Genomic DNA, 18,527 nt, shown 5'->3' with positions numbered 1-18,527 from the left:
TACATTAAGGAGTATAGGTATTAGTTCTTCTTGGAAGTTCTGATAGAATTCTGCATTGAAACCATCTGGTCCTAGGCTTTTTTTCGAAGGGAGATTTTTGATAACCATTTCTAATTCTTCGAGAGTAACTGGTCTATTTAGATCATTCACCTGGTCTTGGTTTAGCTCTGGTATATGGTACTTATTTAAAAAATGTCCATTTCTTTTGTATTTTCCAGTTTTGTGGCATACAGGCTTTTGTAGTAAGATCTAATGATTCTCTGAATTTCCTCTGTGTCTGTGGTTATGTCCCCCTTTTCATTTCTGATCTTATTTATTTGCGTGTTCTCTCTCTGTCGTTTAATTAGTTTGGATAGGGGTTTGTCGATCTTGTTGATTTTCTCCAAGAACCAGCTTTTTGTTTCATTGATTCTTTGGACTGTTTTCTGTCTTTCTATTTTGTTGATTTCAGCCCTCAGTTTTATTATTTCCAGTCTTCTACTTCTCCTGGGCGCGTCTGCTTCTTTTTTTTTCTAGAGCTTTCAGGTGTGTTGTTAAGTCCCCAATGTATGCATTCTCTGTTTTCTTTAAGTGGGCACTTAGTGCTATGAACTTTCCTCTTAGCACTGCTTTCATTGTTTCCCATAAGTTTGAGTATGTTGTCTCTTTATTTTCATTAAATTCAAGGAAGACTTTAATTTCTTTCTTAATTTCTTCCTTGACCCAGGTGTGGTTCAGTAGTTGACTGTTCAGTTTCCATGAGTTTGTCGGCTTTCTGTGGGTAGCATTGTTGTTGCCTTCTAACTTTAATCCGTGGTGATCAGATAGGACACAGGTGGACACTGATATTTTTTTGTATCTGTGTAGGTTTCCTTTGTTTCCAAGTATGTGGTCAATTTTCAAGAAGGTTCCATGAGCTGCAGAGAAGAAGGTATATTCTTTTGTATTTGGGTGGAATGTTCTATAGATGTCTGTTAAGTCCATTTGCTTCACTACCTCCAATAATTCTCTTAATTCTTTATTAGGTTTCTGTCTGATTGACCTGTCCCTTGGAGAGAGAAGTGTGTTGAAGTTTCCTACTACTAGTGTGTGTGGTTTGATGTCTGCCTTGAGTTCTAGTAATATTTCTTTTACATAAGTAGGTGCTTTTATATTGGGGGCGTAAATATTCAGGATTGAGACGTCATCCTGATGAATTGTTCCTGTTATGAGTATAAAGTGACCATCTTGGTCTCTTCTGATTGATTTTAGTTTCAAGTCAGTTTTGTTAGAAATTAGTATGGCCACACCTGCTTTTTTCTTAGGACCATTTGCTTGAAACACCTTTTCCCAACCCTTTACTCTGAGTAGGTGCCTGTCTTTGTGGTTGAGATGTGTTTCTTGCAAACAGCAGAATGTTGGATCCTGTTTTCGTACCTAATCTTTTAGCCTGTGCCTTTTTATAGGTGAATTGAGCCCTATACTTTGGAGTTTTATGAAAAGTGTAATTCTATTTAAATTTATGCTGTAATTTATTCAAAGCAAGTGGATGAAATTATTATAACCATATGCTGGCAGAAGTTATCACATGCTCCTTTGAACAGTATGTCCTATCTAAACATTAAATTAAACCACAATAATCAGGCCAACGTGAACAGCTACACATTTGTCATAATGTAATCAAGGGTCAAATTTGCACCTGAAGATTTATAATATCTAGGGAATAAAAAATGTTCTGTGTAAACACTGGAGAAAACACCAAGTGTAGATATGATAAAAGTCAGAATTACACACAGGGTGAATGCATGGATCATCACCACAATACGATTTGTTTGTGCTGGCTTGTTTAGGCATGTCTTCAATTTTTTCAAAGCTTTTCTATGGCATCAGCATCGGGGAAATGGTGATGACCTGCTGCCCCATTGGGAAACCCTGGATGAAGTTCAAGTGGAACTCCTCTGGCAATAAATATTCACAACGACTTTCACTACTTTCTCTGAAGCACAGCACCGCAGCTTCATGAGAGCACCTTTCAGCAGAGCCGTACCTTTCTGGAAGCCAGCACCCATATATGTCTCCTTTCCATCGCGCTTCATTATCTTCCGCTCTCCGTCGCTGCATTTGATCAAAAAAGGCATGGTAATGTTCATACTGCCCTCGAGAAGAACAAGGTGATGGAGAGACAGCCCCTCCACTGCCAAAAAAGGGAGTCTGGGGATTAAACAAAGAATTCTTACGTGCCATGTTTATCTCGTAGGGCCTGAGAGGCCTGAGCCATCCTTAAAAGAGAAAGTCAATTTCTATGCTTTCTTTAAAAATAGTAATTACCTAGTTTTAACATATTAATAAAAACACAGCCAAAAGTAAAATATTTTCCTACATAAGCAATCAGTATTCTAGAAGTCTTGCTACTAACAGTAAAGAATAACAATGTAGCAAATAAAAACATTAAGATGTCAGTAAATTCATAGAAATATGGAAAAATCTAAATTATGAAGCTTTGAACTGTTTACATCCTACATTTTACAATTCAGTCTATGAAGCTTGATATGCGGTTTAGAAGTCAAGAAGAATTTGATTATGTGACAGTTAAAAATCTTATTTAACAAACTGTGACTTTTGATATAATCCAAATCTATTCTTCAATTCAAGTAGATACAAAGGTGAATACATGACTTACATATATTTTATATGCATGCAGAACAGGAAAAATATGTCTACTCTTAGTACTTTTCAAACAAGTTGAAACAAAAACACAAAGTAAAGCAGCATTCCAGTCTTATGGTGAATGGACAAAGGAGTGACGTAGTTACACCCTGAAGTAAGGAGATTCACAAACTAGAAAGAAAATGGCCACAGGTAAAAATCTATTTTAAAAGTCTTGGAGAAAGATTATTTAACCTAGTTTTGATAATAAGTTTAAAAAAAACCCAGAAGAGTCAAGGTGACTAAAATAAAGTATGCGTGTGTTTGTGTGCATGCTGCACTGGGAGAGGAAGGAAGTAGATCACAACACAGCACGGAGGATAAGCAGAGCATTAGACACTGAAAAAGGCAGGCAGCATTTCTAAACTTTCCAGTGACCGGAACATTTTAATATCATTAAGTCAATCCTACACACATAAGCAGAAATGAGAGACAAAAGCAGAAAAACTGGTTAGCGGGCTGCTGTTCAACAGTAAGGCAAGAAAACAAGAAAAGATGTCAACGAAAAGATAAATGCTGAACAGACTTGTCCATTTTCTGCAGAAATGAACAATGGTAACGGTAGAAATCTAAGGACTCAAGACAGAAGAACCCCTAGTAAAGAAAGCTGCTAGACACGGTTAAGAGATGACTGCAAATGAAGAGTGCAATACTATAGAAACTATTAGTAGTAGTAGTAGTTTGTTTGTTTTTTGAGACAGGGTTTCTCTGTGTAGTTCTGGAGCCTGTCCTGGAACCTGCTCTGTAGACCAGGCTGGCCTCAAACTCACAGAGAACCGTCTGCCTCTGCCTCCTGAGTGCTGGAATTAAAGGCGTGCGTGACTGGCCAGTTACTAAAGAAATTTGGTGGAAGAAAAGAGAAAAATCAATGATCTCACATGTAGAGGTTAACAGTACTTAAGTCAAGAGAGAAAAGTTGAAGGGTTACCTTTCAAAATATTCATCCCAGCACTCTGAAGGCTGAGGCAGGAGGTTCTCTGTGAGTTTGAGGCCAGTCTGGTCTACAAAGTAAGTTTTCAGATAGCCAGGGCTACACAGAGAAACCCTGCTTCAACCACGCCCCTCCTCCCCAGCAAAAAAAAAAAGAACTAATATTAGAATCTAATAAAATAAGCTTCTGGGAAGTCCAATGAGAGGAAATTTGTCTTAACATCTTGATATTGTACATAAAAATTTATGAGAAAGTATATTTTAAAAACCAGTTCAAGAGAAGTTAATGAAAGATATTAAAATAACAAAATAGAAGTTGGTAGACAAGGTCCCAATGAGGAGCAGAAGGAGGGAGAACATGAGCAAAGAAGTCGGGACCACGAGGGGTGCACCCACCCACTGAGACAGTGGGGCTGATCTACTGGGAGCTCACCAAGGCCAGCTGGACTGTGACTGAAAAAGCATGGGATAAAACCGGACTCTCTGAACATGGCGAACAATGAGGGCTGATGAGACACCAAGGACAATGGCACGGGGTTTTGATCCTACGTAATGTGCTGGCTTTGTGGGAGCCTAGCCAGTCTGGATGTTCACCTTCCTAGACATGGACGGAGGGGGGAGGACCTAGGACTTACCACAGGGCAGGGAACCCTGACTGCTCCTTGGACTGGAGAGGGAGGGGGAAAGGAGTGGGGGGAGGGGGAGAAGAGTGGGAGGAGGGGGAGAAGGGTGGGAGGAGGGGGAAGGAAATGGGAGGCTGGGAGGAGGTGGAAACTTGTTTTTTTTTCTCCTTTTCTCAATTAAAAAAAATAAAATAAAAGTTGGTAGAAATCAGAAAGATAATTAAATGCGAAGTTCCATCACAAGTTCTTCTCATACATCCTCAAAATCTGTGCTCTAAGAGACCAGAGACATAGCTCAGGGAGTACGAGGGCATGCTACTCTCCCAGAGGACCAGAGTTTGCATCCCATCACCGTATAAGGGGCTCAGAACCACATGTAACCCCAGCTCCAAAACATCTAACACCCTCTTTAGGTCTCCACCCACAAACTCACCTCCTATATGCACATACACAGGTATGAAATTTTTTAAAAAATGTTCACTGTAAGAGTCAGAATTCAGGCTGGAGAGATGGCTCAGAGGTTAAGAGCACTGACTGCTCTTCCAGAGTGTAATTCCCAGAAACCACGAGGTGGCTCACGACCATCTATAATGACATCTGGTGCCCTCTTCTAGCATGCAGGCATACACACAGACAGAACACTGTACTGTATACACACTAAATAAATCTTTTTTTAAAAAGTCAGAATTCTGTTAAAAGGTGGTCACAGCTTCTACAAAACTTCTACAAAACACTCAGTTCAATGGTAAGATCTTGGGTAAGATCTTGACTTTAAATGAAACTAATGCATCTTTCTAATGAAGTGAAAGTAGGGGAACCTCTGCAGATGTCTACGAAATGTCAAAATACTGTGTTAGATACTGGAGCAACACAATCTAAAAGTCACCTTTACTGAGGCGCAGCTCATAAACAATAAATGTACCTATTACAAGCACAGGTTGACGGAGGTCTTAAATATTTTAGTTTGTGTTTGCACATTTGTGTGTCTATGTGCTATGGAGCATGTGCAGAGCTCAGAGGACAACACACGAGTCAGTTTTCTCCTTCCACTGTGTGGATCCTATGGCCCCAACTCAGGTCACTGGGACGGGTGGCGAGCACCTTCACACACAGTTGGCTAAATCGATGAATGTGCTTCCCATTACTGCAGGACAGAGCCCTCATGCTCCTGTAGTCACTGATCCAGTCTACTGCTATGGTGGAGATTTGCATGCAGATTCTACCTAGAATCTTCTTAAAGGCAACAATTATTCATTTTACTTTTCTAGTGCTAATTTTTTTAAAAGGTGTTTTAATTGAAATAGAACTACATCACTTCCCTCCTCTCCAGCCACGATTCCGCTCCAAAGCTGATGGCTTCTTTTTCTTTATTGGTGTGTGTGTGTGTGTGTGTGTGTGTGTGTGTGTACATGTGTGCGTACAGCTTCTGCTGTATGTGTGCATATTGTTTCTGGGCTGACCTCTCTACATTGGACAATCAATAAGGGGGCTCATCTCTGGGAGGGACTAATTCTCTTTCTTCCAGCAGTCAATAGCTGCCTGTAATTCTATGTCTTGGGGTGAGACCCCACAAAACTTCTCTCCTTCCACATTAATAAGTACATTGATAATGTCATTGTTCTGGCCTTATTTATACAGCCATTTCTAGGAGAGATAGTCTATCAAGAATCTTAATCCTCCTGCTTCTAATGATGTTCTCTAGTTGTGAGTTTAAGAACAAGACAAAACAAAACCAAGCGGCCTACACTTCCTGATCAACCTACAGGGCTACACTGCCCGGTACCTCCTCTCTCTTCCTATCCCATCCAGCTTACATCCAGATCCCCCCACCCTCTGTTTCTCTTCCCCCTCCCTTCCCTGGTGGCAGAGAGCCTCCCTGCTCTGCCTGCTTGGGCGCTGGGTCCTAACCCCAAGCGTAGGGTAAAGGGGAGCTCGGGGGCTTCTTTGTCCCCATAGCCCGCCTGCAGCAAGCAGGGTGGGCCCTTTGTCTGCGAGCGAACCAAGCAGCACGGAGTTTCGATCAGGGCACCTAGTGAGACATCATTGTGGTGAGTGAGTGCTGCGGCACCCGGGAACAGCCCGCCTACACTTCCTGATCAACCTACAGGGCTACACTGCCCGGTACCTCCTCTCTCTTCCTATCCCATCCAGCTTACATCCAGATCCCCCTACCCCCTGTCTCCCTCCATCCCTCCCTTCTTGGAGCAGAGTGCAGCCCTGTTCAGCCTGCCTGGGCGCTGGGACTGAACCCGAAGGTGAGTGCAAAGGGGAAGGTGGTAGCTCCTTTGTCTCCATAACCTGCCTGCAGCAAGCAGGGTGGGCCTTTGTTTGGAAGCTAACCAAGCAGCAAGGAGATCGGAACTGGACTCCAGGAGAAACATCACGGGGGAGTGACATCACTTGGAAGGTACATCAGTTGGCAAGAAGACCTGATCCTGTAAAAGAAGATCCATAGGAGAATATTGGAAGGAAGAGATGGGGAGACGCCAATGCAAGAATTCACCCAACAATCTGAAGAACAACACGAAACCACCAGAAGCCAGTGACCTCACAACAGGAGGACATGAACACCTTAATCATGAAGAAGGAGAAAAGACTGACTTCATGACAGTGATTGACACCCTTAAACAGCATATAAAAAACGCCCTTATAGAAATGGATGAGAAGTATAACAGAAAGTTCGAGGAATTGAGTAAATCAGTGAATGATACCCTAGGAAGGCAAGGAAAAACAATCAAGCAGATAATGGAAACAGTTCATGATTTGAAAAATGAAATGGAGGCAAAGAAGAAAACACAAACAGAGGGCCGGCTGGACATGGAAAATCTAGGTAAACGAATAGAGACTACAGAAACAAGCATAACCAGCAGAATACAAGAGATAGAAGAAAGAATCTCAGAGTCTGAGGATAACATAGAGAAAATAAACGCACTGATCAAAGAAAACAGCAAGTCCAACAAACTCTCATCACAAAACATTCAGGAAATATGGGACACAATAAAAAGACCAAACCTAAGAATAATTGGAGTAGAAGAAGGAGAAGAAGTGCAGCTCAACGGTCCAGAAAATATACTTAACAAAATTATAGAAGAAAACTTTCCCAACCTGAAGAAGGATGTACCTATGAAGGTTCAAGAGGCATACAGAACCCCAAATAGGCTGGATCAAAAAAAAACATCCCCTCGCCATATAATAATCAAAACACAAAATATACAGAATAAAGAAAGAATATTAAGAGCCGCAAAGGAAAAAGGCCAACTTACTTATAAAGGTAAACCTATCAGACTTACACCTGACTTCTCTATGGAAACCATGAAAGCCAGAAGGTCCTGGATAGATGTACTGCAAAAACTAAGAGACCATGGATGCAAGCCCAGACTACTATATCCAGCCAAGCTTTCGTTCACCATAAATGGAGAAAACAAAATTTTCCAGGATAAAAACAAATTTAAGCAATACGTAGCCACAAATCCAGCCTTACAGAAAATAATAGAAGGAAAATCACTAACCAAGGAGTCCAACAAAGACCTCAATAACTCAGACATCTAGAGACCCTTCACCAGCGCAACTCAAAGAAGGGAAACACACAAACCCTACTACTTAAAAAGTGACCGGAGTTAACAACCACTGGTCATTAATATCACTTAATGTCAATGGACTCAACTCACCTATAAAAAGGCACAGGCTAAGAGACTGGATACGAAAACAGGATCCAACATTCTGCTGTCTACAAGAAACACACCTCAACCACAAAGACAGGCACCTACTCAGAGTAAAGGGCTGGGAAAAGGCTTATCAAGCAAATGGACCTAAGAAACAAGCAGGTGTGGCCATACTAATTTCTAACAAAGTTGACTTCAAACTTAAATCAATCAAAAGAGATGGAGAGGGACATTTTATACTCATAACAGGAAAAATTCATCAGGAAGAAATCTCAATCCTGAATATCTATGCCCCTAATATAAAAGCACCCACGTATGTAAAAGAAACATTGCTAAAATTCAAGGCAGCCATCAAACCGCACACACTAATAGTAGGAGACTTCAACACTCCTCTTTCACCAATGGACAGGTCAATCAGACAGAAACCTAACAGAGAAATTAGAGAATTAATGGAGGTAATGAAGCAAATGGACTTAACAGACATCTATAGAACATTCCACCCAAATAGGAAAGAATATACCTTTTTCTCTGCAGCTCATGGAACCTTCTCGAAAATTGACCACATACTTGGTAACAAAGCTAACTTACACAGCTACAAAAAAATATTACTAACCACCTGTGTCTTATCAGACCACCATGGATTAAAGTTAGAATTCAACAACAATGCTACCCCCAGAAAGCCTACAAACTCATGGAAACTGAACAGTCAACTACTGAACCATACCTGGATTAAGGAGGAAATAAAGAAAGAAATTAAAGTCTTCCTTGAATTCAATGAAAATAAAGAAACAACATACTCGAACTTATGGGACACTATGAAAGCAGTCCTGAGAGGAAAGTTCATAGCACTAAGTGCCCACTTAAAGAAAACAGAGAAAGCACATATTGGAGACTTAACAGCCCACCTGAAAGCTCTAGAAAAAAAAGAAGCAGACTCACCTAGGAGGAGTAGAAGACTGGAAATAATCAAACTGAGGGCTGAAATCAACAAAATAGAAACACAGAAAACAATCCAAAGAATCAATGAATCAAGAAGCTGGTTCCTGGAAAAAATCAACAAGATTGATAAACCCCTATCCAAACTAATCAAACGGCAGAGAGAAAATTTGCAAATTAATAAGATCAGAAATGAAAAGGGGGACATAACCACAAACACAGAGGAAATTCAGAGAGTCATTAGATCTTACTACAAAAGCTTGTATGCCACTAAACTGGAAAATGTAAAAGAAATGGACACTTTCTTAGATAAATACGATTTACCAAAATTAAATCAGGACCAGGTGAACAAGCTAAACAGACCTGTCAGTTGCGAAGAACTAGAAGCTGTTATCAAAAACCTCCCTACCAAAAAAAGCCCAGGGCCAGATGGTTTCAATGCGGAATTCTACCAGAACTTCCAAGAAGACCTAATACCTATACTCCTCAATGTATTCCACAATATAGAAACAGAAGGGTCATTACCAAATTCCTTTTATGAAGCTACAGTTACTCTGATACCAAAACCACACAAAGACTCAACCAGGAAAGAGAATTACAGGCCGATCTCACTCATGAATATCGACGCAAAAATCCTCAACAAAATACTGGCAAACCGAATCCAAGAACACATCCGAAAAATTATCCATTATGATCAAGTAGGCTTCATTCCTGAGATGCAGGGCTGGTTCAACATACGAAAATCTATCAATGTAATCCATCATATAAATAAACTGAAAGAAAAAAACCATATGATCATTTCATTAGATGCTGAAAAAGCATTTGACAAAATTCAACATCCATTTATGTTAAAAGTTTTGGAGAGATTAGGGATACAAGGGTCATACCTAAATATAATAAAAGCTATATACAGCAAGCCGACAGCTAACATCAAATTAAATGGAGAGAAACTCAAAGCCATCCCGCTTAACTCAGGAACACGACAAGGCTGCCCACTTTCGCCATACCTCTTCAATATAGTGCTGGAAGTTCTAGCAATAGCAATAAGACAGCATAATGGGATCAAGGGGATTCGAATTGGAAATGAAGAAGTTAAACTTTCGTTATTCGCAGATGATATGATAGTGTACATAAGCGACCCCCAAAATTCCACCAAAGAACTTTTACAGCTGATAAACAGCTTTAGTAATGTGGCAGGATACAAGATCAACTCCAAAAAATCAGTCGCCCTCCTATACTCAAAGGATATGGAAGCAGAGAGGGAAATCAGAGAAGCTTCTCCATTCACGATAGCCACAAACAGCATAAAATATCTTGGGGTAAATCTAACCAAGGAAGTGAAAGATCTATTTGACAAGAACTTTAAGGCATTGAAGAAAGAAATTGAAGAGGATACCAAAAAATGGATGGACATCCCTTGCTCTTGGATTGGGAGGATCAACATAGTAAAAATGGCAATTCTACCAAAGGCAATTTATAGATTCAATGCAATCCCCATCAAGATCCCATCAAAATTCTTCACAGATCTGGAGAGGACAATAATCAACTTTATATGGAAAAACAAAAAACCCAGGATAGCCAAAACAATCCTATACAATAAAGGATCTTCTGGAGGCATTACCATCCCTGACTTCAAACTCTATTACAGAGCTACAGTAATGAAAACAGGGTGGTACTGGCATAAAAACAGAGAAGTCGACCAATGGAATCGTATAGAAGACCCGGACTTTATCCCACAAACCTATGAACACCTCATTTTCGATAAAGGAGCTAAAAGTTTACATTGGAAGAAAGAAAGCATCTTCAACAAATGGTGCTGGCACAACTGGATGTCAACCTGTAGAAGAATGAAAATAGACCCATATCTATCACCGTGCACAAAACTCAAGTCCAAATGGATTAAAGACCTCAATATCAGCCCGAAAACACTGAACCTGATAGAAGAGAAAGTGGGCAATACCCTACAACAGATGGGCACAGGCGATCGCTTCTTAGGTATAACCCCAGAAGCACAGACATTAAGGGCAACATTGAATAAATGGGACCTACTAAAACTGAGAAGCTTCTGTATAGCAAAGGACACTGTCACTAAGACACAAAGGCAACCTACTGACTGGGAGAAGATCTTCACCAACCCCGCAACAGACAAAGGTCTGATCTCCAAAATATATAGAGAACTCAAGAAACTAGACTTTAAAATGCTAATTAACCCAATTAAAAAATGGGGCGCTGAACTGAACAGAGAATTCTCAACAGAAGAAGTTCAAATGACCAAAAGACACTTAAGGTCATGCTCAACCTCCTTAGCGATCAGGGAAATGCAAATCAAAACAACTTTGAGATATCATCTTACACCTGTAAGATTGGCTAAAGTCAAAAACACCAAGGATAGCCTTTGCTGGAGAGGCTGTGGAGGAAGGGGTACCCTCATCCATTGCTGGTGGGAATGCAATCTTGTGCAACCACTGTGGAAGTCAGTGTTTCGGTTCCTCCGGAAATTCGGGATCAACCTACCCCTGGACCCAGCAATACCACTCTTGGGAATTTACCCAAGAGATGCTCTATCACATGTCAAAAGCATTTGTTCAACTATGTTCATAGCAGTATTATTTGTAATAGCCAGAACCTGGAAACAACCTAGATGCCCTTCAATGGAAGAATGGATGAAGAAAGTATGGAATATATACACACTAGAGTACTACGCTGCGGTAAAAAACAATGACTTCTCGAATTTTGCATGCAAATGGATGGAAATAGAAAACACTATCCTGAGTGAGGTATCCCAGGCCCAAAAAGACGAACATGGGATGTACTCACTCATAATTGGTTTCTAGTCATAAATAGGGTTCACGGAGTCTACAATAGGCGAATCTAAAGAAGCTAAGTAAGAAGGTGAACCCAAGGAAAAACATATAGTTATCCTCTTGGATAAGGGAAGTAGACAAAATTGCCGGGGGGAAAAGTGGGATCTTGGGGGTGGGGTGGGATGGGGGTTAGGGGAGATGGGGAGAGAAAAGGTAGAAGGGAAGGAGGGTGGACTTGGGGAAACAAGAGGATCGGGATAAAGGAAGGTTGGATAGGGGAGCACGGAAGCACAATTCTTAGTTAAGGGACCCACTTTAGGGTGGGCAGGAGACTTGACCCTAGAGGGGCTCCCAGGTGCCCAAGCTGAGGTCCCCAGTTAGTTCCCTGGGCAGCTGAGGATAGGGAACCTGAAATGACCCTACCCTAGAGCAATACTGACGAATATATTGCATACCATCCTAGAACTTGCATCTGGCGATGGATGGAGATAGAGACAGAGACCCACACTGGAGCACTGGACTGAGCTCCCAAGGTCCCAATGAGGAGCAGAAGGAGTGAGAACATGAGCAAAGATGTCGGGACCACGAGGAGTGCACCCACCCACTGAGACAGTGGAGATGATCTACTGCGAGCTCACCAAGGCCAGCTGGACTGTTACCAGAAAAAGCATGGGATAAAACTGGACTCTCGGAACATGGCGAACAATGAGGGCTGATGAGACGCCAAGGACAATGGCACGCGGTTTTGATCCTATGCAATGTGCTGGCTTGGTGGGAGCCTAGCCAGTCTGGATGTTCACCTTCCTAGATATGGATGGAGGGGGGAGGACCTAGGACGTACCACAGGGCAGGGAACCCTGACAGCTCTCTGGACTGGAAAGGGAGGGGGAGAGGAGTGGGGGGAAGGGGAGAGGGGTGGGAGGAGGGGGAGAAGAGTGGGAGGAGGGGGAGAAGAGTGGGAGGAGGGGGAGGGAAATGGGAGGCTGGTGGGAGGAGGTGGAAATTTGTTTTTTTTTTCTTTTCTTTATCCTCCTTTTTATCAATAAAAAAATTAAAAAAAAAAAAAAAAAAAAAAAAAAAAACCAAGCAAACAAAACTACTCCAAAACCAAACAAACAAAAAAGCCAGAAGTAGCCAAGAAGTACTGGATTTTGCAATGTCCAATAAAGATAGTTATTTATACTATCGAGTATCACTGTCTGTACATAATAAAATTACTAATTTTGCATTATCTTAATTTTCAGTTTTAATTCATCTCTCCTTTGTGAATTTCCTTAGTTTGACTCATATTACACTTTAACTCCAGGTCCTTAGCAACTATGCAGAAAGCAAACAGCCCGACAGAGTAAATATTTTAAACTTAGGAATAGGTACAGACAAGAACAGAGCTGACTTGTATTGTGGAAGAATTACAGAATTCTACAAAGTGAAATAAACATTATCAAAGACATAGTACCTAACTATTCACAAATGTTGCTACATTACCAAACAAGACTTATAAAATTCATCATCTTGCCAGGTGGTGGTGGTGCACTCCTTTAATCTCAGTACTCAGGAGTCAGAAGCAGGCAGATCTCAGTTCGAAGTCAGCCTGGTCTACAAAGTGAGTTGCAGGACAGCCAAAGATACACAGAGAAACCCTGTCTTGAGAAACCAAAAAGCAAACAAAAATTTATCATCTTATAAGAGCCACAGTGCCGGAGCTGGAGAGATGACTCAGTAATTAAGAGCATTGACTGCTCTTCCAGGTGATCCGGGTTCAATTCCCAGCACCCATATGACAGCTCACAACTGTCTGTAATTCCAGTTCCAGGGAACCTGACACCCATGGCAAAACATCAATGCATATAAAATAAAAATAAATAAAATTTTAAAAAGAGCCACAATACCACATTATGAGAATGTTGCAGGCATTATTGGAACAGGGGCTCAGCTGGCTGAGGTGGAGGGGGAAATACTTCACTATGGTTTTGTCAAAGAGTATGAAAAATGGGGCTGGAGAATTCACTCAGCAATTAGAAAAACTTAGTGCTCTTGCAAAAGTCCTGGGTTCGATTAAGTTCCCACACGGTGGCTCAAAACCAACTGTAACTCCAGTTCCAGAGGACGTGACACCTGCTTCAGATTTCGGTGGTCAACAGAATGCATGAGGTGCACATACACACATGCAGGCAAAACACTCTCACACATAAAAACAAAACACATCTAAAAAATTGTTCTTAAAGGAGTAAGTAAGCAACCATCAAAATCTCAACACTGATGGTAAATTTGGTACAAAAATATTGAATAAGAGTCCTAGACCTACAGTTAAATACAAGTTAAGCTAATCTTTAACCAAGGACAAAATTCTGAATTATTTCTTATTGACCAGGAAGTAGTAAGTGCTACTAAGATAAACTGAATTACTTAATGTAATGTTTACTACAGCAGACATTGAGAAAAAAGATTCTTGAACTATTGATATGTGATGTGAAAACATCTCAAAAGAGAGAAAAACACAAGTTGAAAACAGTACATATACCAGGTGAAACAAAAATAAAAACAAACAAAAAATGCATCTTTGTCTACAGTATATCTTTGAGAAGAAACATCAATGGTAAGCAAGCCATTATGATAGCCACCAATTGCCTGTTTCAACACTGAGAGGCTAATGGGGGCACACAGGTGAATAAACAGTTTAATTGCAAGCTGAGCAACAGCTGGCTCACTGTCATAGCAAAAATGATAATACAAAGGAAAAGCAAAAATAATCATCACAAACTAAGCAACTTAAAACAGTATCTATTTAATAGGTCCTAAGTTCACTAATTTGGATAGGTACATGGTTTAAGATATGTATATTTAGCTGTCCGCCAAGGCTACATTTGTATCTGAGGCTCAGGATCTCAGACTTCGCTGGTTCTAGGGAGTTCATTTCTTGTGGTTTCATAATTAAGGATACGTTCCCCTTAGTTAGATTGCTGTTATTGAAATTACAGGCTTGGAGCCTGTGGAAGGGCTTATAATGGGGTAGTGGAAGGGCTTGTGTGGAGAGCTGAAAGCAGCCTCTTACAAGGGGTGGGCAAGGAGAGAAAAAGAGGGAAGCCAGGAATGCAGGAAGCCAGCTATTCCCAGGAACGATAACATCTCTTTTGTAGAAGGGACTACAAGGGACTGGATTAGTTTTTTTCTATCTAGGGTAATACCTTTCGGTGGGGATAATAGTTAATCCCATGTAAATGACCTGAGAGGTAGACAGTTGGACTTTAGAAGGTGAGAGTCTATCTATAGCCCTTTTTGGACAAGAAATTTAAAAGAGCAATCAGTTTGGCTGCTCTCTAAAGACGAACTGCAAAGTAAAATATCATCTACATACTGTATGGTTTAGATTGAGGAGAGACAACAAGAGCAGATCAGAAGCTAAAGCCTGACCGAATAGGTGTGGGCTGTCCCGGAGTCCTTGGGGAAGGACGGCCTAGGTGAGCAGTGTGGAGAGGTGAGTGTCAGGGTCAGTCCAGGTGAAAGCAAAGATATTCTGAGATTGAGAGCTGTGAGGAATAGAGGAAAAAAAGCATACTTGAGATCTAGAACTGAGAAGTAGGAGGTTCCTGGAGGGGTAATGAAAAGAAGTATGTAAAGCACTGAAGGATCAAGAGGGGCCACTGCAGAATTAGTGAGCCGGAGGTCTTGAACCAGGCAATAGGTTCAATAGGCTGTTTTTTTTTTAAAAGCAAGTATAGAGGTGTTAAAAGGAGAAGAGGTGGGGCGAAGTAGAAGTAGCTTTTTCCTTAGAAGGTCAGAGATGATAGGCTTCAGTCCCCAAAGGCTCTGGAATGAGAGAGGGTACTGAGCTTGGGTAACGTACCTGGTAGAATCCTGTAAATTGGATGACAATGGGAAAATGGTGTTTAGCAACAGAGGGGTTTTGGGTGTCCCAGACTTGGGATCCACCTGAGAGGCTGGCAAAGGAAATGAGACATTGGAGCTGGGAGGTTGGGAGGCTAGGAGGAGGAGGGGAGCTGTTGGCGAATCTGGGGTGAGGTGAGTGGAAGGAGCAAAAGAAATGGAAGCTCTCACTTTAGCTAAAATATCTTTTCCCACAGAGGTACCAGGCAGTTTGGCAAGACTAAAATGAATGAGTGATGCACAAAACTCAAGTCCAAATGGATTAAAGACCTCAATATCAGTCCGAACACGCTGAACCTGATAGAAGAGAAAGTGGGAAGTACTCTACAACACATGGGCACAGGAGACCACTTCCTACGTATAACCCCAGCAGCACAGGCAGTAAGGGAAACAATGAATAAATGGGACCTCCTGAGACTGAGAAGCTTCTGTAAAGCAAAGGACACTGTCACTAAGACAAAAAGGCAACCCACTGACTGGGAGAAGATCTTCACCAACCCCGCAACTGACAAAGGTTTGATCTCCAAAATATATAAAGAACTCAAGAAACTAGACCGTAAAAGGCTAATCAACCCAATTATAAAATGGGGCACTGAGCTGAACAGAGAATTCTCAACAGAAGAACTTCAAATGGCCAAAAGACACTTAAGGTCATGCTCAATTTCCTTAGCGATCAGGGAAATGCAAATCAAGACAACTTTAAGATACCATCTTACATCTGTCAGAATGGCTAAAATAAAAAACACCAATGACAGCCTCTGCTGGAGAGGGTGTGGAGAAAGGGGTAAACTCATCCATTGCTGGTGGGAATGCAAACTTGTGCAACCACTTTGGAAAGCAATGTGGCGGTTTCTCAGGAAATTTGGGATTATCCTACCCCTGGACCCAGCAATACCACTCTTGGGAATATACCCAAGAGATGCCCTATCATACAACAAAAGTATATGCTCAACTATGTTCATGGCAGCATTGTTTGTAATAGCCAGAACCTGGAAACAACCTAGATGCCCTTCAATGGAAGAATGGATGAAGAAAGTATGGAATATATACATATTGGAGTACTACTCAGCAGTAAAAAACAAGGACTTCTTGAATTTTGCATGCAAATGGATGGAAATAGAAAACACTATCCTGAGTGTGGTAAGCCATACCCAAAAAGAGGAACATGGGATGTACTCACTCATATTTGGTTTCCAGCCATAAATAAAGGACATTGAGCCTATAATTAGTGATCCTAGAGAAGCTAAATGAGAAGGTGAACCCAAAGAAAAACATATAGGAATCCTCCTGAATATTAACCTTCATCAGGCGATGAAAGGAGACAGAGACAGTGACCCACAGTGGAGCACCGGACAGAAATCTCAAGGTCCAAATCAGGAGCAGAAGGAGAGAGAGCACAAGCAAGGAACTCAGGACCGCAAGGGGTGCACCTTCACACTGTGACAATGGGGATGTTCTATCGGGAACTCACCAAGGCCAACTGGCCTGGGTCTGAAAAATCCTGGGATAAAACCGGACTCGCTGTACATAGCGGACAATGAGGACTACTGAGAACTCAAGTACAATGGCAATGGGTTTTTGATCGTACTGCACGTACTGGGCTTTGTGGGAGCCTAGGCAGTTTGGATGCTCCCCTTACTAGACCTGGATGGAGGTGGGTGGTCCTTGGACTTCCCACAGGGCAGGGAACCCTGATTGCTCTTTGGGCTGATGAGGGAGGGGGACTTGATTGGGGGAGGGGGAGGGAAATGGGAGGCGGTGGTGGGGAAGAGACAGAAATCTTTAATAAATAAATAAATAAAATAAAAAAATAAAAAAAATAAATGAAGGCTGAGAATGAAAAAAAAAAACCAAAATGAATGAATGAGATAAATACCCCTAAAGATACAATTAAATAGTGGGGTCTCATGAGGTAATAAGGCTGTCCCCCTACCCTGACAATAGAGAAACTAGGAGACATAGTTCCCCAAAAATCCCTCAGTACTGAGTATGTGGCTCCAATATTCAAGGGAAAGGAGATGGGAGGGTCAGATACTGTGGTATTTACCCATTGCTCCCTATTACAGATGACAGTTGTGGTCGGGTCAAAGGGAATTGTCTGTGTTTGATGTCTCCATGCCACAATGCGCACGAGGACAACTGACTGACCGATGCCCTTCCCTATGGCACCTTGGACACGGTCTCGTAAGGCCAATATGAGGATTAGGACACGCCTGTGCCCAATGCCCAGTTTTACCACATTTGAACATGGGCCTGGTGACTCTTGAGCCCCAGGGGCAAGGGAGCGGCAGGGACAGAAGGGACTGCAGGGACAGGACGGTCAGTCTCCTCGACTATCATCTGACATTTGTGATTACGGGCTTTATCACTCCTTGCATGTTACACCTTAAAAGCCAACTTTAAGACTACTTACTGTCAGCCGGGCGGTGGTTGTGCACGCCTTTAATCCCAGCACTCAGGAGGCAGGGGCAGGCGGATCTCTGTGAGGCCAGCCTGGTCTACAAGAGCTAGTGCCAGGACGGGAACAACAACAACAACAAAACCTACGGAGAAACCCTGTCTCGAAAAATTAAAAAAAAAAAAAGAAGAGGACTACTTACTGCCTGTGGGGTCAAAGGGCCTGTCTCCAAATGCCTAAATTTAACCCTAATGTCAGGGAAGCTCTGAATAAAAAAAACAAAACAAAACAAAACAGTGAGTCATAAGGAACTGTCGGCCCTCTGGGGTCTCTGGATCTAGCTTAGTATATAGTAACAGAGCTTTAGGGAGGCATTCTAAAAATGCAGACCCATTTCCTTCATATCCTGAATAACCTCTAAGAGTTTATCATAGTTTACTGGCTTGAGGGCAGCCTTAAGGAGACCCGCCAGAAGGCACGTCATAAACAGGTCTTTATCTAAAATACGACCTGGGGTGTTACAATCCCCATGTGGATCCTACTGGGGACTGCCTGGCAAGGGCTACCTGGGGTGCTACAATCCCCATGTGGATCCTACTGGGGACTGCCTGGCAAGGGCTACCTG

General features: G+C 41.8%; 1 protein-coding gene across 1 annotated transcript in view; it reads right to left on the bottom strand.

Moving 5' to 3' along the window:
• Positions 1-2,075: 2,075 nt before the first annotated feature.
• Positions 2,076-18,527, bottom strand: part of LOC142851311 (serine/threonine-protein kinase Nek1-like) — a 42,413-nt gene continuing 25,961 nt past the window's right edge. The window contains exon 7 of the mRNA XM_075975185.1: positions 2,076-2,169. The gene's annotated coding sequence lies outside the window, so the exon portion shown is untranslated. The remainder of the gene's footprint in view (positions 2,170-18,527) is intronic.

This window comes from Microtus pennsylvanicus, chromosome 5 (assembly GCF_037038515.1).
Source record: "Microtus pennsylvanicus isolate mMicPen1 chromosome 5, mMicPen1.hap1, whole genome shotgun sequence".
Taxonomy (NCBI): domain Eukaryota; kingdom Metazoa; phylum Chordata; class Mammalia; order Rodentia; family Cricetidae; genus Microtus; species Microtus pennsylvanicus.
Note: the sequence above shows the minus strand (reverse complement) of the source record. Positions and strands in the feature narration are given on the sequence as shown.